Here is a 22,612-nt window from a genome sequence, read left to right on the forward strand (position 1 = left end):
ACGACAAGGCCCTGGGTCGTGTCATGTCAAGGTGGCATCAGAGCTTTAGGTTCATGATTAATTGGGAGTCCATAAAGCTATGTCAAGTAGATTCTTTATTAAGGGTGTGTAGCGCATCACACTCATAAGGGAGATCCTACAAGACATTTAGGAATGTTTCACTTTCTTAGTATTCTATTTTAAAAAATTGGAGTCTAAGTCCTAGAATCTTTTCTAATCCTAGTTTATTTGCTTTTCAGATCATGCCTCGGTGATTTGAGATGCAAGGTAACTCTTCTATCCCAACTGGGGACTATATTGAAAGGACACGTACTACTTAGGGAATCCATACTTGGTATAGGGGTCCAGTCCCTGATATTTCTGTGGATCCACCAGTTTCTACTAGTCCTCCTCAGGGTGAGGTGACTAATGTGGAGTTTTGCCCATCGATTCATATTATTGTTCAATTGATTGCTGCTCAGTCTGAGCGGAATGTATCTGGTGTTTTATCTGTTGAGGCCACAAGGGTTGGATAGTTTATGAAGATGAATTCTCCTACTTTTACTAGTGCAAAGTTGGAGGAGGATCCTCGGGTTTTCTTGGATGAAATAGAGAAAATTTTTAACATGATGCAGGCCATAAATATGGAAGAGGTGAATTTTTTTGCTTACCAACTTAAGGATATGGCGTACCAATGGTATAAGGAGTGAGATAGGGTGAAAGGTGATCTTGAGAAGTCAAATTTATGGGAGACTTTAGCTAATACTTTTTTGGACCACTTCTTTCCTCAGGAGCTGAGAGAAGCAAAGGCAAAGGAATTTGTCAATCTGAGATAAGAGAAAATGTCTTTCAAGGAATATGCCTTGAAATTTAAATAGTTGTCAAGGTATGCTCCAGAATTTGTATTTGATATAAGGGCTAGGTTGAGAAAGTTCACCTCTAGACTATCTCAGGATTTGATCCTTGAAAACAAGACTGCATTGTTGATCAAGGACATGGATATCTATAGGTAGGTGGTTCATATACAAAAGATGGAGGAAGAAAGTATAAAGCAGGATGAGTTTGGGAAAAAATAGGGTAAGAAGTTTAGGTCATCTAAATTAGGTGGTGCTCAATAATAAGGTGGACAGAATGGCGGTAAGTGGCCAAATAAGAATTGAGAGAGTTCTGGTTCCTTCTCTACAGCTAGTGCTCTTTACTTGAAACCGTTGGGCGATAAACGTCCATAGGGTGGCTATAATTTTGGGCATAGGTTGCCCAATCTTAGACAATTGGGACTCAGTCAGCCTCATATGCACTCTTTGACAATTTTGTGGTAGGTTGCATAGGGTTTTCTATGATGAGGGGAGGGATACGTGTTTCAAATATGGTCAGGCAGGCCATATGCTCAAATATTGTCTAGTTGATAAGGGTGTTTTGGGTTCAAGTAAGGCTCGAGTTTCTTCATCTTTTGCTCCTATACGAAAGAGTGCTGCTTCTGCATCTGTTTGTACTTTTGGTATTGGCGCAGGTTGGAATAGGCTATATGCTCTTGTTACTCGACAGGATTCTGAGGCATCACCTGATGTCATTACTGGTATGGTACAACATTTTTCTCGTGATGTGTATTATTTACTTAATCCGAGGTCTACTCTCTTTTATGTGACCCTATTTATGGCTGTGTATTTTGGTTTTGATCCCAAGGTTATTTCAGATCCTTTTTCTATTTTTACTACAATAGGAGACTCTATTGTTGCTAAAAGAGTCTATAGGAGTTGTATGACATCTATTGGTAGTAAGGAGACTTTGTTGGATTTGTTCGAATTATATATGATGGATTTTGATGTTTTTGGGGGGATGGATTGGTTACACTCATGCTACACGTCCTTAGATTGTCGGACCGGTAAGGTTCTTTCTAAGTTCCCTAGTGAATTAGTTATTGAGTCAAAGGGTGGTTCCCTAGCTCCTAAGGGGAGGTTTATATCCAATCTTAGAGCTCGGAGGTTAATCTCTAAAGGGGACCTCTATAATTTGATCTGGGTTAGGGATTCTAACTCGGAATGTCCTTCTTTGTATTCTGTTCTAGTGGGAAATGAGTTTCCTAAGGTTTTTCTAGAGGATCTTTCGGGTGTTCCACCAAATAGGGAGATAGAGTTTTGGATTGATTTTATTTTGGACAATCGTCCAGTATCTATTCATCATTATAGAATGGCTCTGTAACGCCCCAAAATCGGGTCCCGAGACATCACACGGTGCTTAAGGTCACAAGTGACCCCAAGCTAACCCTTCTACTAGGATAACTCATAAGCAACTGAATAAAAATACAAATCCATACAAATCAGCAGAAATTAACTCTTTTCTGAATCTGATCGATACAAAAATAGAATTTTACAGGATTACAATTCTGCCTTTACAACCAAAATTGAAATGAAATACATCAACTTCTACTGACTATCTATGAAGCCTCTACTAGTACTGACTGTAGGTAGCCGGGTCATGACTCCCGACTACCCCAACTCAATACGACTGAATAAAGAAAATACAACACTATAAACTCTGCATAACTAAACCAAGCCCTTGAATCAAAAGGACTCATCACCTTCTGACTGGATACCACGAACTGACTGGATCCTAAGGTACAACTATACCTTGTACCTATATTCCAAGAAAATGTAGCCCACATACGACTATGTAGGTCAGTACCATGGAAAAATACCGAGCATATGGGGTGCAATGCATAAATAAAATAATATCTTAATATCATCACAGTTTATAAAATTATGCATGCTGATATAGATGACTCACTTAGCTTGAATTAAATCATCAAAATCATGGATGAATAATACAAGTAAAGTAAAATAAGTGAGTTATTACAATACGTTCTCAATTCACTTTCATCTCAATTTCAAATCATCGAAACAATCAAATCTCATGTAAATTCTCATTAGAATATATTCCTTAAATCTTTTAAGAATAATGACTTTCTCAAACTCAGCCTTTTAAGCAAATATGTTTTCATCTCAGATAGAAGAGTACATACACACGCATTGGGAGATCCTATAACCGACATAAACCATGTGAGCTACATGAAGTCCAACGTACAACCCACATTGGGGAGAGCCATCCTATCCTTGCCATCGGAGTAGGACTTTCAGTATAGATTCAAAAACACTAGTGATCACTATATAAATCAGCCTCAGGCTCACATCCTATGGGGGCACGTAGTTCTAGGGAAGTAAGGTCACTTTATACCTCCCACTCGGTGCTAAAGATTACTCCCGGACTTAGCTCAAAAATTTAAATCAGCCTCAGGCTCACATTAAAGAAAATCCACAATAAACACTTCAACAATTTTCATCGGGAGCTAATTTGCTACCCCTTTATCATAATCAATAAAAACGTGGATTTCTTTCACACTCGAGTTCAAAATAACTCATTCCCAAAAGGTCAAATCATTCAAAATATCTCAAATATTCAACATCGACGTGCTTATAACACACAATTTCTTAAAAAACACAATTTCAAATGGGGTTCGCGACCCAACTATCAAAATCATGATAAATATCGTTCAAGATTCATACTTTATATCACCACATATGTAAATTCATCTTTCAACATCATAAACATCAACATTTCATAATAATCATCATAAGATATGGGTTCATGCTTCAAATTCGTAAAAATCAAATAAAAATCATGCCTTTGTAAAGAAAATTACTTTTGGGCACAAGAACGAATGAGAGTTCTTGTTGAAAAACCAAATAAAAATCATGCCTTTGTAAAGAAAATTACTTTTGGGCACAAGAACGAAAGAGAGTTCTTGTTTAAAAACCCCGCATACCTTGAATGATGAACTTTAGATCGATACTCATTTTTGAGATGTTAATTATGCCTTTGAATGATGGTTCTTGGAGTTCTTGAACTAGGAACTTGGAATCTTGAATAAATTTACAAAATTAATGGTTGAATTTTGGAGGTTCTTGAAGTTCTTAAACTAGGAACTTGGAATCTTGAATAAATTTGCAGAATTATTGGTGAACTTTGGAGGTTCTTGAAGTTGGATATAGGAGCTTAGGGTTTTTTTTTAGGGAATTTAATGAAATATAACATATAATGCTTCCAATAGCCTTTAATATAGGGTTTGGATGGATTTTGGGTGAGGGAGAATGACCAAAATGCCCCTAAAAATCAAATAATTCTCGAATCTGTCCTATGGTGGACTGTGTTGATAGTCTGAAGTAGATCAACCATAACGTTTTACTCCGATATTTAAATTGGATTAAACTAATTTCATTATAAATAGGACTCTCATATCTTTCCGTTGATATATAGTATCTCACCCAGATCATTGTGTATGAGGAGTTATGGTCGTTTGAAGTTGACCCAAAAATTTACTTTTGATAGGCTGAAATAGATCGACCATAACTTTTTGCTTCGATAGACAAATTGGATGAAACTAATTTCATTGGAAAGAGGACTCGCAGAGATTTCCATTGATATATAGTAGATCACCCAGATCATTATGTACAAGGAGTTATGATCATTTAAAGTTGGAGCAAAAATACGCCAGGCCTCAGTAATTTTTTTCCTGCACATTTTACTATCACAGTTCGATCGGAATGGTCGTAGTTCGATCGGAATGGTCGTAACTCATCGTTTGAGTGTCCGTCTTTGATGATCTACATATCGCTGGAAATCTTATTCGATAATCTACGCAATGGTAGTTCAATGTCTTAGAAATACTACACACAAAATATATGGATCGCTCTAAAACGTAGAACTCGATATGTTTCTCACGAAATCTTTACGAAGAAAATTTTTTGGGGTATTACATTATCTCCCCCTTGGAAACATTCATCCTCGAATGTCGCTTGATAGGATAAAAGCACTGGTCAACTGACCTTCTTAAGGGACACAAATATCTGAGACATATCGGTACGATTGGAATTACAGTTTCCTAGTCCTCATACTGAACATGCATATCTGATGCATAAATATCTAGCTGAACTGACTCTGGAATGTATGAATGTGTATGCAACAATAGCCAATTCAAGGCTCGTAATGAGAACTTGAGCATGAACTAGATGTGTTTAAAACACAGAAGCTTTAAGAAGTCACAGGGTATCTCCCCCTTAGGACTCTATGTTCCTCTACAACACTTATTTCACAGGGTCACTAAGACTATGCATGGGGCACCTATGAATTAGCTCATATGCATGACGCACGAACAGAGGTATACTCGTAACTACTGAGATGCTCCGTATGGAAATGATTTCATTCCTAAGATCCTTGGATAACATGATGAATGATAAATGAGAAGGTACACTATACGATTCTGATTGACTGAGCTGGAATACTTGAAGAATACAGATTGTTTAGTAGAAGTTTACGAATTGAAGCATAACTAGCTTCCAAAATCTGAAACATGTACACCACAATCCCTAAATATAACCACTTAAAACTTCAACTAACCATAATATACATGTAATCTTAATCTCAATCTTACTTCACATTACCACTTAGCTCAGAATAAGCATACACCATCTAAAGCTTCAACGCTTTCAGCTCAACTTCGGAATTGCAATCTTAGAGTCTAACGCTCAACTCAAATTTTTCTCATCCTTAACGGACCACACTGCCTCTGTCATCGCTTATTAAAATCACGCTTGTAAACTTATATTTCTAAACCATAAGAATCAAAATCACATCTAAGAAGCTCAGCCATTACAGTCATACACTAATCCTCGAAATTAAAGCAGTCCCATAATATCATGGGTGAACTTTCTCATCATAAACACAACATCAAACTTAATCACGAAAAAACCAAACTTAGGCTCTTATATCCACTATTCAAGCCTACCAGATCACTTCCTAACAACTAATACCATTAATCGAGAAATCGTCACAGTCACCTTTACGATCACCAATCATTCAAACTTAACTTTTAGCACACAATATAACTTAAAACTTTTCGCACAAAATTTTCACTTAGAAACTATAAAATAATCCTCAACTAATGCTAGCCCATTTAAACTTCATTACAATAATAATAGGTCATAATCATATAGCTTATCTTATTCACAATCCATTAACACATCCTTCTTTCACCTGTTACTACTATCTATCCTTCATACACAAATTAACTTAGTTCATAGCTCTCTACGTCTTAACTTAACTTCCTCTTGCAATCCAAAGAGCGCCTAGATTAACAACACTTACCCACCGAGTACTTCCATCACTAACCTATACTCTCTATCATATAAATACCGCCAACACCCGTTTCATACCTCGAACAAACTATATCACTTTCTATTAACCCAATTGCATGCAAAAAGGGATTTTGCTATACTTATGCTAAACAAATCACACTTACCATCATTCTTACTACTACACCTCCACATCCCACATTTTCAGCCAGCACAAGGAACAAAATGAACTACAAGTTGCTAGTGGATCGAAATAGGCCGCACGCGGCTCCACTAGGCTTTGAATATAAGTTTTGAAAAAAAATTGAGATGAATAACAAAGCAGCTATGCTAGTGAATTGAAAGTGCCCCACACGGCTTCACTAGACTTTCATTTTTCACAAACATAATGATAACAAGATTACATAATACAAGAGATAAAAACTTGACACACAACATTCAATGATCTAAGAATACACCTTACTCTGTCTTAATTAAATAACTCATTAGAATGAGGGCATAACTTTCAACTTAAGGAACTTAACACACTAGAGAGCTCCTCTCAAATCACAGTTTATAAAATTATTCATACTGATATAGATGACTCACTTAGCTCGAATCAAATCATCAAAATCATGGATGAATAATACATGTAAAGCAAAACAAGTGATTCATTACAATACGTTCTCAATTCACTTTCATCTCAATTTCAAATCATCGAAACAATCAAATCTCATATCAATTCTCATTAGAATATATTCCTTAAATCTTGTAAGAATAATGACTTTCTCAAACTCAGCCTTTTAAGCAAATATGTTTTCATCTCAGATAGAAGAGTACACACACACACATTGGGAGATCCTATAACCAACATAAACCATGTGAGCTACATGGAGTCCAACGTACAACCCACATTGGGGAGAGTCGTCCTATCCTTGCCATTGGAGTAGGATTTCCAGTGTAGATTCAAAAACACTAGTGATCACTATATAAATTAGCCTCAGGCTCACATCCTACGGGGGCACGTAGTTCTAGGAAAGTAAGGTCACTTTATACCTCCCACTCGGTGCAAAATATTACTCCCGAACTTAGCTCAGAAATTTAAATCAGCCTCAGGCTCACATTAAAGAAAATCCACAATAAACACTTCAACAATTTTCATCGGGAGCTAATTTGCTACCCCTTTATCATAATCAATAAAAACGTGGATTTCTTTCACACTCGAGTTCAAAATAACTCATTCCAAAAAGGTCAAATCATTCAAAATATCTCAAATATTCAACATCAACGTGCTTATAACACACACTTTCTCAAAAAACACAATTTCAAATGGGGTTCGCAACCCAAATATCAAAATCATGATAAATATCATTTAAGATTCATACTTTATATCACCACACATATAAATTCATCTTTCAAAATCATAAACATCAAGATTTCATAATAATCATCATAAGATATGGGTTCATGCTTCAAATTCGTAAATATTAAATAAAAATCACGCCTTTGTAAAGAAAATTACTTTTGGGCACAAGAACGAATGAGAGTTCTTGTTGAAAAACTAAATAAAAATCATGCCTTTGTAAAAAAAATTACTTTTGGACACAAGAACGAAAGAAAGTTCTTGTTGAAAAACCCCATATACCTTAAATGATAAACTTTAGATCGATACTCGTTTTTGAGATGTTAATCGTACCTTTGAATGATGGTTCTTGGAGTTCTTGAACTAGGAACATGGAATCTTCAATAAATTTGCAAAATTAATGGAGAACTTTGGAGGTTCTTAAAGTTCTTAAACTAGGAACTTGGAATTTTGAATAAATTTGCAGAATTAATGGTGAACTTTGGAGGGAAGTTGGATGTAGGAGCTTAGGGTTTTTTTTTAGGGAATTTGATGAAATATAACATATAATGCTTCCAACATGCTTTAATATAGGGTTTGGATGGTTTTTGGGTGAGTAGAATGACCAAAACGCCCCTAAAAATCAAATAATTCTCGAATATGTCCTATGGTGGACTGTGTTGATAGTCTGAAGTAGATCAACCATAACATTTTACTCCGATATCCAGATTGGATGAAACCAATTTCATTAGAAAGAGAACACATATCTTTCCATTGATATATAGTATCTCACCTAGATCATTGTTTACGAGGAGTTATGATCTTTTGAAGTTGACCTAAAAATTCACTTTTGATAGGCTGAAGTAGATCGACCATAACTTTTGCTCCGATAGACAAATTAGATGAAACCAATTTCATTGGAAAGAGGACTCACAGAGCTTTTCGTTAATATATAGTAGATCACCCAGATCATTACATACAAGGAGCTATGATCATTTAAAGTTGGAGCAAAAATACGCCAGGCCTCAGTAATTTTTTTCCTGCACATTTTACTATCACAGTTTGATCGGAATGGTCGTAGTTCGATCGGAATGGTCGTAACTCATCGCTCGAGTGACCGTTTTTTATGATCTACATATCACTGGCAATCTTATTCGATAATCTACGCAATGGTAGGTCAACATCTTAGAAATACTACATAGAAAATTTATGGATCGCTCTAAAGCGTAGAACTCGATACGTTTCTCATGAAATCTTTACGGAGAAAATTTTCTAGGGTATTACATTATCTCCCTCTTGGAAATATTCGTCCTCGAATTTTCCTTGACAGGATAAAAGAACTGGTCAACTGACCTTCTTAAGGGACGCAAACATCTGAGACATATCGGCACGATTGGAATTATAGTTTCCTAGTCCTCATACTGAACATGCATATCTGACGCATAAATATCTAGCTGAACTGACTCTGGAATGTATGAATGTGTATGCAACAATAGCCAATTCAAGGCTCGTAATGAGAACTTGAGCATGAACTAGATGTGTTTAAAACACAGAAGCTTTAAGAAGTCATAGGGTATCTCCCCCTTAGGACTCTATGTTAGTCTACAACACTTATTTCACAGGGTCACTACGACTATGCATGGGGCACCTATGAATTAGCTCATATGCATGACGCACGAACAGAGGTATACTCGTAACTACTGAGATGCTCCGTATGGAAATGATTTCATTCGTAAGATCCTTGGATAACATGATGAATGATAAATGAGAAGGTACACTATAAGATTCTGATTGACTGAGCTGGAATACTTGAAGAATACAGATAGTTTAGTAGAAGTTTACGAATTGAAGCATAACTAGCTTCCAAAATCTGAAACATGTACAACACAATCCCTAAATATAACCACTTAAAACTTTAACTAACCACAATATACATGAAAGCTGCATTTCAATCTTACTTCACATTACCACTTAGCTCAAAATAAGCATACACTATCTAAAGTTTTAACGCTTTCAGCTCAACTTCGGAATTTCAATCTTAGAGTCTAACGCTCAACTCAAATTTTTCTCATCCTTAACGGGCCACACTACCTCTGTCATTGCTTATTAAAATCACACTTGTAAACTTATATTTCTAAACCATAAGAATCAAAATCACATTTAAGAAGCTCAACCATTACAGTCATACACTAATCCTCGAAATTAAAGCAGTCCCATAATATCTTGGGTGAACTTTCTCATCATAAACACAACATTAAACTTAATCAAAAATAAACCAAACTTAGGCTCTTATATCCACTATTCAAGCCTACTAGATCACTTCCTAACAACTAATACCATTAATCAAGAAATCATCACAGTCACCTTTACGATCACCAATCATTCAAACTTAACTTTTACAACACAATATAACTTAAAACTTTTCACACGAAATTTTCACTTAGAAACTATAAAATAATCCTCAACAAATGCTAGCCCATTTAAACTTCATAACAATAATAATTAGTCATAATCATATAGCTTATCTTATTCACAATCCATTAACACATCCTTCTTTTACCCGTCACTACTATCTATCCTTCATACACAACTTAACTTAGTTCATAGCTCTCTACATCTTAACTTAACTTCCTCTTGCAATATGAAGAGCGCCTAGATTAACAACACTTACCCACCGAGTACTTCCATCACTAACCTATACTCTCTATCATACGAATACCGTCAATACCCATTTCATGCCTCAAACAAACTATATCACTTCCTATTAACCCAATTTTATGCAAAAAAGGATTTCGCTATACTTATGCTCAACAAATCACACTTACCATCCTTCTTACTACTATACCTCTACATCCCACATTTTCAGCCAGTACAAGGAACAAGATGAACTACAAGTTGCTAGTGGATCGAAATAGGCCGCACACGGCTCCACTAGGCTTTGAATATGAGTTTTGAAAAAAAAAATTGAGATGATTAACAAAGCAGCTGTGCTAGTGAATCGAAAGAGCCCCACACGGCTTCACTAGACTTTCATTTTTCACAAACATAATGATAACAAGATTATATAATACAAGAGACAGAAACTTGACACATAACATTCAACGATCTAAGAATACACCTTACTCTATCTTAATTAAATAACTCATAAGAATGAGGGCATAACTTTCAACTTAAGGAACTTAACACACTAGAGAGCTCCTCTCAAGCCCTTTGTGTAACTTTTGAAATTACTTCTAGAAAATATAGAAGCATTATTTGGGGAAGAACTGAGCTTGTGAATCATGCTATCTAAAAAATAATACATGAAAGGAGAAGTATAGATTAACATTGTAGATTCTGAGGAGGAATCTAAAAGCACACCTAACCTAGGCTTAGTTCACGACTTTTATGAACATGAATAAAGTACTTCAATTTTTGGAACTCAAAAGCACTGATAGGATACTTTCTAGCTCTCTTACAATCCCATAACTATCTACGAAGATTTAAGCTTAACTGTTTCTGATACCTTGAAAATAAGGCAGAGTTGGCCAGAATAGAGTAAGATGAGAATCTATATAACCTTCTTGGAGAACCTTTTTATAGAATGATCTTAGACTTGAAAGAAGGGAAACATTTCCTAAATGCCCTGTAGCCACTCGAAGAAAAGTATAGAGGTCTCCGTACCGTTTTGCAAGAATCTATTAGACACGACTTCATAGACACCCTAGGACACTTGAACTTGGGCTCTGATACCAAGTTTGTAATGCCCCAAAATTGGGTCCCAAGATGTCACACGGTGCTTAAGGTCACAAGTGACCCCAAGCTAACCCTTCTACTGGCATAACTCATAAGCAACTGGTAAGGAGGTGTTTGTGGTTTATTATGATGTATCTCGGGTGGGACTTGGTTGCGCTTTAATGCAGCATAGAAAGCTGATTGCCTATGCTTCAAGGCATTGAAGGTCCATGAAAAGAATTATCCTACTCATGATTTGGAGCTTTTAGCAGTGGTTTTTTCTTTGAAAATCTGGTGGCATTATTTATATAGAGTGAACGTGGACATCTTTTCTGATAATAAAAGTCTACAGTATGTGTTCACTCATAAGGAGCTAAATCTCAGTATGAGGACATGGTTGGAACTTCTCAAAGACTATGATATGAGTCTACATTACCACCCAAGTAAAGTAAATATGGTTTTTGATGCCTTATCAAGTTGTCATAAGGAGTTTAGCTTATGTAGATAAGGAGCAGTGGGAATCGGTAAAAGATATTCACCATTTGGCTAATCTTAGAGTTCATCTCTTAGACTCTAATGATAGTGGTGTGATAGTACAGAAAGTAGTTCGACTGTCTCTTGGTGCAGAGATCAAAGAGAAGCAAATACTAGATCCAATCTTAATGAAAATCAATGATGATATAGGTGGGCAAAGAGTGATGGTATTTGTGATCGATGGTGATCGTACTTTGAGGTACCAAGGGCGGTTATGTGTTTCTAATGTCGATGGATTATGACAAAGGATTTTGGCCGAGGCTCATTAATCGTTCTATGTTGTTTATCCTAGTTCGACAAAAATATATCATGATCTTAATGATATATAATGGTGGAATGGTATGAATAGGGATATGGTTGATTTTGTGGCCAAATGTATGGTGTGCCAATAAGTCAAAGTTGAGAACATGAGGCCTAGAGGGTTGTGTCAGGAATTAAACTGCCTAAATGGAAATAAAAAGTAATCAATATGGATTTCATTACCGGCCTTCCTCGGTCTTGGAATCAATTTGATTCAATTTAGGTCATTGTAGATAGGATGATAAAGTCCGCTCTCTTCTTGCCGGTGTAGACTAACTTTTCAACTAAGGGCTATTCGAGGTTATATCTTCATGAGATTGTGAAGCTGTATGGGGTATCGATTTTGACTATCTCTTATCATGGTACACAGTTTGCATCTCACTTCTGGCGGCCTTTTTAAAATGAGTTAGGTACTAAGGTTAGTCTGAGTACTATTTTTCATCTACAGATGGATCGGCAAGTAAAGAGGACTATTCAAACATTGGACCACATGCTTTGTGCATGTATTATTAATTATGATGATAATTGGGTTGAGCATCTACCTTTGTTAGAGTTTTCTTACAATAATTGCTATCATTCTAGCATTGGGATGGACCCTTTTGAGGAATTGTATGGTAGGAGGTAAAGATCTCCTATTAGGTGGTTTGAGCTTGATGAGACAGGTATGTTCGGTACAAATTTGGTTTATTCGGCTATGGAAAAGGTAAAGGTGATTCGAGATAGTCTTAAGGCTACCCAAAGTTGCCAAAAGTCCTATACAGATGCAAGGCGTAGAGAGTTGGAATTTGAGGTTGGGGATAAGGTATTCCTAAAGGTATCCCCCATGAAGAGAGCGATACGGTTTGATAAAAAGGGAAAGCTCAATTCCCGATATGTTGGTCCTTACATGGTTTTGTGGGGGGTTGGTAATGAAGCCTATGAATTGGAGTTTCCTTCTTGTTTGAGCTTCATTTATTCGATATTTTATGTCTTTATATTGAGAAAGTGTTTTGGTGATTCTTCTCTGGTGGTTCCTTTGGAAGGATTAGGCATCTCAAGTTCTCTATCTTATGAAGAGGTCTTGGTTGAGGTATTGGATCAGCATATTCATAGGTTATGGACCAAGGAAGTGGCCTCGGTTAAGGTTCTATGGCAGAACCACAAGGTGGAAGAGGCTACACGAGAAATGGAAGTGGACATGAAGTCCAAATATCCGCATTTATTTTCTGCTCTGGATATTCATGCCGAAGGTATATGTTCTTGATCACATTTTTGCTTTCTAACTTGGTTAAAGGTTGGATTGATACTAGATAATACAAATGAATCATGCTTCTATTTGACCTACCTTTACTATCATTCGAGAATAAATGATCCTAGTGGGGGAGAGTGAAACACCTTGGGTTTAGGACACTTAGAAAATTTCTTTGATTTATAGATTCTGCACCACAAATGACTTATGAGTACCATTCATATGATGGGGTATGAATGGTATGTCTCGGTCATATTCTTACCAGTGATGGTTGGTGGGTTGGATTAGTTTCTGGAATTAGGTACAACTTGGTTCGTATGAGTCGTATGTTTGGTGATGGGTCGTATGGTTAGGGTTTTTTCTTTACTTAATTTGATACTTAGTAACATAAGTTAGATTTGAGTACGGGTGTCTCACCATAAGCGATCAAATCTCCTTGGATTCTATTCTTCCAGGGATATGGTTTAAGGGTAGTGATCGTATGGTTGGGTATAAATTAGGTTGGATAAGTCATATGGTGGATAGTGTTGAGTCCATATGGAAGGCCTAGGGTATGAGTAGTGGGTACCACTCATATTGGAGGATACGACTGGTATGGGAGAGTCATACCATCTAACGGGAATTTTCAGCAGTTAAGTTGGTGGTAATCTGGACATTTCCTCACTTAGCCACTTAAGGTCCTACAACTTATAACACTATTAGGACAATATTTTCCCTATTATTTTAATCTTAAACACTTACAAATTCTCTCTAACTCTCTATAAGTCTCTTAGGTAAAGAAAGGCTAGGGTTTTATCTAGAGGATCAATTTAGGGTTTGTATGGGTGATTTCTCTCCATCAACTTCTTAATCTAAGGTATGTACTCCTCTCTCATTGTTTGTTACAACTAAAGGTATGTTTTGAATAGTGTTTTCATGTTATGAATATTGTATGGTTTGGGGTTTTCAAATATATGCTGGGGGTTTTGGTATTAAATGTTTGGTTATGGATTTCCTATGTTTAATTATGTAATTACATGCTTTAATGTTAGTTTGGACAATTGATTGCATGGAAATAGTTAATTAGTAATTGGAATTGGTTTTGAAAACACTATGTCGTCAACATGTTTGGTGAAATATCTATGATAATGCTTTTACTATATTATTGAACTTTTAATGGAACTATCGCATGGTATGATTTGGTAATGGAACCCTAAATGGTATAAATTATTTAAATAGTTTGGAATGGTTAAATGGTAATGTTCGGTGGTCCTGGTTATAGTTAATTAAACTTCTTTGTGGGGTACAAGGAAACCCCCCCCCCCCCCAAGTAAACATGTTAATGAACAACTTGTGGAGTACATAGGATTTCCCCAAGTCAACTTGATAATGTAAACTATGGGTACATGGGAATCCCTTTACAAAAAGGTTGACTAAGGACATTGCTTGCATGCTATAGTTGGTATGAAGATACCACTACTCATAGCCTTGATTTATAATATTAGAATAAAGGTTTGGTTGGATGGTAATGGTTTTAATTGGGCAATAATGGCGGGGTGTGATAGCTAACCATGAAGGTGCGAGTCCAATAGACCGACACTGGAAACTCATGTTTACCGAAATGAGGGTTGGTCATGGAAACCATATATATTACTATAAGGTACATGAGAATCCTCTAAGTACAGTGTATATATGTATCATAGAGAGCGAAGGGTACTCAGTAATCCTCTACTCTTATGGTATCTTCAGATCATGTGGCAACACACATCGAGGCCCATTCAGGGGGTTACACTGGACTCATATAGCCCGTGGGTGATTTTAGGACGCTGAAGTTACACATACCCAGGTTAATGGTTTTTAAAGCATGCTAAACCCGACTCCCTTTCCCGGCAAGGTTATACATATGTTTTTATCCATGTGGTTGGCTTGCTTGCTTTTACTGGATGGCATTATTTTATCCTTATCCTGAGTTTATGCTAGCATTCACCCTTACTCTTCCTGCTTAGTGTTCAAATTTAGGACCATCTATTAGATTAAAGTGGTGAGCTTCCGTACTCCGAAAGGCTTCATTTCATATCATGGACATTTTTTCATATTTTGGTTATTTTATGGATTTTGGTTTTGGCTATGGTTGAGGGCATGTCCCAACCAAATATTATTTTTCTATTGGCTAGAAGCCTTTATGGAACTGCTATGGGTTGGAATGGGAGGGATCGGTATTGGTGTCAGCCTTTAGTATTTGCATTGGTATTGGCGCTGATACCATTGAACTAGATTTATGGTTGTTTCATCCTTATATGTTTTGTTATTGAAATGAAATTGGTTTTTGTATTGGTTTGGTTATAGTTATTGGTTGAGTTTCGGACGTTTGGACTCGTTTAGGTCGGTCATGGTCATAGACCTATCCTAGAGTCTGAGTTTGTGCAGATACGCTATCTTGTTATATGCTTGAAATTAATCTAACTCAGGGTATGCGTTTGGATGGTTAGGTTAGGTATCGGGGGTGGTCCCCGGTCCTGATTGGACTTGGGATACCCATTACGACAAGGCCCCGGGTCGGGTCGGGTAGTGCTTCTTTTTTGTGAAGATTCAAATATGAATGCACTACATGGTAGCTGATCCGGCCGGTTCTTGGAGTATTTTCAATATAGTAGCCGGTCTATGCTTTCGGAGTTGATCTACTAGCTCTTTATATATAGGTCATGTCTTATTTTACATCCAAAGATAGATTATGTTCCTTCTGGACTATTAGTTCGTATATTTGGATTTTAAGATGTACTTAGTTGTTTCTTATGATGTGACACCGGATTATGGGAGATTTATGGTATTTTTGTTATGCATTTTTCTGTTATTATGGTATATGTGTGGTCCTACTTCGTTCTAGATGTCTTACCTTGGATTTTGGTATTGTTTTTTCTGTTTATATAAGTTTCAGTGATAGGCTTACTTCTCAAGGCTTGTTGCGACAATTTTTATCATGGCCATTGATTTTTGGGCTGTGACATCTTTACAATAGAATTATTGCAGAGAGTGCTTACAATATAGTTATTGTAAAGGTGAGGAGTTAAGAGTTTAATTCTGAGGTTGCAAAATATTGTAATTTGAAAATTGCTCTTTTTTAGTGAAGTGCTTGAGAAAGCCTACTGGGATAGGTCGTGGTTTTACTCTAATGAGCAAGGTGGATTTCACATAAAATATCTTGTCTTCTTTACTTTTAGTTCCTTACTTTTGTTCTTCAGTTTATGTTTTTGGTCATAGAACCTGTTGCGGAACTAGGTTCTCATTGCTGCGATGAACTCATACAGAAATTTTCTGTAATTAGCTGAAGAAACGAGTAAGGGACCTGGTCCCTATTATTGTGGTGGACGCATATAAGCCTTCAATTGGTATCAGAGCGAGTTTCTCCTAAAAGTATTAACACCTAGGAGAGATCCTATTAAAATGGCTGCTCCACCAAATCTCGAAGAAGGTTAATCAACTACTATAAGATTTCAAAAGGTGTTTAAACGAAATAGTAGTAACTTATAAATGAGAAAATAAGTTATTCTAAGAGTTATGACATTTTAATTTTCTCATTGCATGGTGTTTCTTTTTATAAAATGTATTTTCCTTTTTCCTTTTTGTTATTTTAAACTATTTTTCTTATTCATGTTTTTTTGTTTTTCTTCCTTCTTATTTCCTCAAAGGCGTGTTCCCCCCAACTTCTTCATCTCTGTCGCCCGCAAACCCCCACTCCCACCCCAAACCACCACCACAACCACCAACACCACTTACATTGCCACCATTTCTATCACAACTCCATCCAAATTTGAACTCCAAAGTTTTGTATAAAATATTTCCTCGCATTTCGAATAGTTTTATAAAGCCCATAAGATTTTATGATTATTTAGAGGCATCATTTAATTGTTTTTAATCGGAGCTCCAATCTAGTTCCTTATAAATTTAGAAAATTCATTAATTCTTTTTAAGACCTTTATTTTTAATTCTACCGAAGATATATAAAAGGAGATAAATTTAATTAATTATATTTCCAAAACTTTCAATCTATTTAGAAAAAAATTAATTATTATTTTTTTATAATCAATAACTCAACAAAATCTAGAAAGTAGTCTCCCCCTAATTCATTTTATTTGACTCTTCTTGACTTGATACACTTTTTGATAACACATTAAATAAGGGTGGATTTTACTCGATTAACCTTACTATTAATGTTTTGAAACTCTAAGTTGAAAAGGACAAGAATAAACAATACCACAACAAAAGAAAAACAAGAAGAACACACATATTTTACATGAAAATCCTTGACGGGAAAAACCATGGGCAGAGGGGGAGGAAAATCATTATAATGAGAGGAGTACATATCGGAGATGAAACTCTCAATGACGTGTGTTAAAACCATAAAAAAAAAATTGCACTTATATAATACTTGCGTACAAATAAATCCTAAGCCCAAAACATATAGGATCGGCTCGATCCCTACGTTACTACCACAGCCCTCCCCCCAAAATCTCTAACATGGATCGTACCGCGAACTTTTCAAGACCGGATCAACAAAATTCGGGTAACAAACTCTAACAATCATTTTATATGGTTATTTTATAACAAGGATTGAAATAAAAAAGTATAAAAAATCTTTGACGTTTAAATTGGATAAATAAATTTAAATAATTACTTTTAGTGTAAAACCCAACTAAGTGCCTGTTTGGGAATGATTATTTCTCAAAATAAGCACTTATTTTGAGAAAAAAGTACTTATTTTTTAAAAATAAAAATGATGTTTGGTAAATTTCAAAAGTGCTTTTAAAAAAAAGTAAAAGCAAAAATTTTCTTCTTTTGTAAGTGCCTGTTTGAGATTGCTTATTTCCCAAAATAAGCATTTATTTTTAGAAAAAAATATTTTTTTTGAAAAAAATGATGTTCGGTAAACTTTCAAAAGTGTTTTTAAAAAACAAGATGAAGAAGCAGTTTTTCTGCTTCTGTGAAGAAGCAGAAAATTTTTGCTTTTCAAAACAAAAACAGAAGCAGAAGCAGAAAATTAGTTTTTTATATAACTAAAATATCCCTATCACTCACACATACTCTCTCTCTCTCTCAAACACATATATATTCATTATTAATTAATTAACGTATCTTATAAATTTGATTGAAGTTTGATTTTAAAACTTTATAATTCATATTTACATCATAATTTTTTATTTTATTTTATAATTTATGTACTATTATTATTTTATTTTCACTTATTTGGTTTAAATAAATTTGAAAATATAATTGATGATGATGACCGAAAAATATATAAATTTTTATTTTTTATTATTAATGATAACAAATGACAAATGAATTATGTTACAGGATTAAATGGTATTTTGACAGTCTTTGTAAGAAAAAATCTAATATTTAACTTTAAATAACTAATTCATGAAAAATGACATATTTGCTACCATGTATTGTACATATATGAATATGATGATTGCTTATTCATTTTTGTTTGATATTATTAATTAAAATTTAAATTATTTAAGCAATATATAATTATTTAATATTTTTTAATGAATTATGTATATAAATATTGATTGAAAATTTTATTGTACGTAATTTTTAATAAAAAAAAATTTAATTAAAAATATTATAATTGATATTTAATATAAATTTTCTATATAAATTAATTTTAATAATAAAAGTCTATTAATACATGTCATTTTTGGTCATTTGTCACAAAAAATTACTTCTTGAAAAAGATTATTCAAACACAATTTGTTTATCAAAATTACTTTCCAAATTAATTTATTAAACACAAATTGCTTTTTTTAAAAAGAATTTTTCTGAAAATCCATTTTTAAATTGATTCTCAAATAAGCAATATTCTAACAGTAATCCCAAATGGGCTCTAAAACAGAAAAAACGTACTATGGAAAAAGAACTTTGAAGCACCCTTTGTGATAATGATCAAGAGAGGGAGAGTTGTTAGCTGTTAAAGAAGAATGAATATGGAGAAGTGGGGGATTTGAAGTTTCGTAGAGGGGAGTGAGGGTAGGTTGTGGAAGTTAAAAAGTAAGAACAGAAATAATAAAAAGAAACACTAAAAACAAAAAAAAAATTGTATTTTTAATTAGATTTATAAGCGTCAAGCAAGGATGTACCTAATTAACGCTAGATTTTCAAAAAATTGGGGCTTATCCAAAAAGATTTAATAATATCAATCCAACGTTATTTAAGAAGGTAGTAATTATAGCCCAAATAAACTTCAAGCATCCACCTACAAATCAACTATAAGTTTAGGGGAAGCTTTGTCCATTTTCTTAAAGTAGAAAACTAGATTAAACGACACAATTGAAGATTAAATTGACAAAGATAAATAGTATAGGGATTAATAATTGAATAAAGCAATGAACATGGACCAACCCGATTGTATATGGGGTGCGGATAACTTGTTTGGTAAAATAGATCTGTTATAAATACAATGGATCTATTTTTATTTGTGCATGGATATTTCTTAACTTCTCTAAATATTTTTATTTTTATTTTTATTTTGAGTTTATTTATGTTAGTTTTATCGATATTCATATCTTAGGGGGTGATTATATGGTAATTGATTAAATGCTTTACTATAGTATTCTTTATTTTTTTCTCTTAATTTTTGTAATTCTTCTATATTATTTTGAAGGTATTCTAAATATTCTATATCTTTTGTTTCAAAATATCCAATTAGATTGTCTTTCATAAGTTTTTCTAATAATATTATTTCTTCCATATTTTCTCTCCAATATTTTAAATATTCATACTCTATCATTTTATCCTGTAGTTATTGTAGATTTACAAATTTCTGTGTAGTAATTTATCCTAATTGTACTGTAATGTATATCTAATTCTAGACTTTCAATGTTATTTATTATCTTGTGTTGTTCTTCTTGTAGCGAGTTTTTTAAATTATATAAACTATCACATGTACTTTTTCCTAAATTTTCTAGGGTTTCTTCTATCCATATTAATTTTTCTTTTAGATTCTCCATTATTTTTCTAATTCGGTTTCTATAATTAATTTCTATCGGAAACAGCCTTTCTACTTCATCAGAGGTAGAGGTATGGACTGCGTACATCTTACCCCTCCCAGACCCCACTAGGTGGGAATACACTGGGTTTGTTGTTGTTGTAGATTATCCTGATTTTCTCTAGTTTTTCTAATATATTCTAACATTTCTTAATCTGAATAATATCCATCTGGGTAATTATCCAGGTATAACTGTTCTATCAAATTTATAATTTCAATTTCATAGTCTAATACTTTTTTAATAGCATTCTCTTAATATCTATAATTTCTATATCTCTAATTATATATAAGATTAATATTTTAAGATTATCTTTCATTTAAAATTAGTTAAATACTTTATATAATATTTTTTAGTTGTTTGTTTTAATCTCATTAATTCTTCTATATTTTCACTAAGAAATTGTATACATTTTATATCTCTAGTCCTCATATATTCATCTAAATTTGTTTTCATTTGTTTTTCTGTTGATTGTATATTTTTCATATCCATTTTCCAAAATTCTAAATATATATAATTTACCATGGTTGGTATGTAGGTATTTGTAAGAGTAGTTAGGTAAGCGTGGTATATAACTTATTCTAGTCATAAAATATTTATCAAATATTTTTTTCAATATGATTTTTCTTATATCTACAATTTCTATATCCTTAAGTACATAGAAAACAAGTATTTTAAATTTATCTACCATTTCGTCAGATAAATTAGTATTCATTTTTCATATAATGTTTTTTTCAAAATATTCCCTTCAATCATGCACATAACAAAATATGATCACTTTAGATTGCTATATACTAGATTATTCTTAAATAACATATTCTTCGATCACTATTAGCATGGTAATCTGGATACTTTTTCCTTAAACAGCGCCTCTACTCTGGTTACTTCCCTATCACAGCTTTCTTGCCTTACCGGTTTCATATTTAGGATGGCATTGTTCTTAGGGATTTTTCTCCTTTTTCACTTTGCTAATAAACTTCTTAACATGCTATTTTTCGAATAATTCTACTATAAAGAAACTAACATGAACTTATTTTATCATATTATGATTGTTAGAAATTTATGAATTTAGCTATTCATAATAGTAAATGAATATACCTGTTCTGGTAGTTTTGATAATTCTAAGCTTTGTTCCTCCATAGATTTTTCCATTGAAATATAACTGTTTTTTAAATAATCAAATTATTTGTTGTAGACAAGAGAGAGTTTTTTGCTTCAACGCATGAAGGCTTACTTCTTTCTGCCTTAGAAGCCTTCATTTATAATGGATGATTTACGTAGTTTTTCGTACTAATATTTTACACATTCCTAAAAACTTTACACGTATCTACATATTATTCCTAGAAAAGACTAATCTTTTACACAAAGTCTTACAAACTTAAAAAAGTCAAAAAGTCTATAGTAGGCTAATAATGGTATCTACCTAACCTTGCAAAGACTAACTATACAATTTCTTTTACGCAAAAGAAATCAAAATCTATAATAATTCACATGTTGAAAACTATAAGTCATATGTCCTTTTCATATCTTTTATGACTTTGATAACTTTTGTCTTCTTTTCTTTATCCGTAGTTGATTTATCTTCCGTATAGTGCTTATGCGCCGTAAGTGGGATCAGAGGGGGAGGAGAAGATGCGGTTTTGGGAGGCTTTGGAAGAGGTGGTGAGAGGCGTGCCTAGTTCGGAGAAGATTGTTGTAGCAGGGGATTTCAACGGGCACATCGGGGCGCTACCGGGAGGCTTTGGTGATGTGCATGGTGGTTTTGGTTTTGGGGAGAGAAATGAAGAGGGGGCGACCCTATTGGAGTTTGCGAGGGCCTTTGGGCTGGTGGTGGTGAACTCGGGCTTCCCGAAGAAGGACGAGCACCTGATCACCTTTCGAAGCGCGATAGCCAGGACTCAGATTGACTTTTTGTTGCTTAGGAAAGGGGATAGGGCGTTGTGTAAGGACTGTAAAGTCATCTCGAGTGAGAATCTTTCGACCCAGCATAGGCTTTTAGTTATGGATTTGGGTATAAAGAAGGATAGAAAGAGGAGAAGTAAGGAGTGTAGACCGAGAATTAAGTGGAACGGCCTGACGCCAGTGAATGCGTGGGAGATGGAGGAGAGGTTGGCGGGAATGGGGGTGTGGGAGTGTAGGGTGGACGTGGATAGTATGTGGGACAGGGCGGCAAGGTGCATCAGGGAGAATGCAAGTGTGGTGTTGGGTGTTTCTAGGGGCCAGGCGGGGCACCATCGGGGGGATTGGTGGTGGAATGAAGAGGTGGAGAAGAAAGTGGGTACCAAGAAAGGGGCGTATGCTAAGTTGGTGGAAAGTAAGGACGAAGAAG

The 22,612-nt window shown here is 34.6% G+C and overlaps 1 pseudogene; it reads left to right on the forward strand.

Annotated features, from left to right (window-relative positions):
• Positions 1 to 1,110: 1,110 nt before the first annotated feature.
• Positions 1,111 to 22,612, forward strand: part of LOC107868895 — a 34,906-nt pseudogene continuing 13,404 nt past the window's right edge.

This window comes from Capsicum annuum, chromosome 4 (assembly GCF_002878395.1).
Source record: "Capsicum annuum cultivar UCD-10X-F1 chromosome 4, UCD10Xv1.1, whole genome shotgun sequence".
Lineage (NCBI taxonomy): Eukaryota > Viridiplantae > Streptophyta > Magnoliopsida > Solanales > Solanaceae > Capsicum > Capsicum annuum.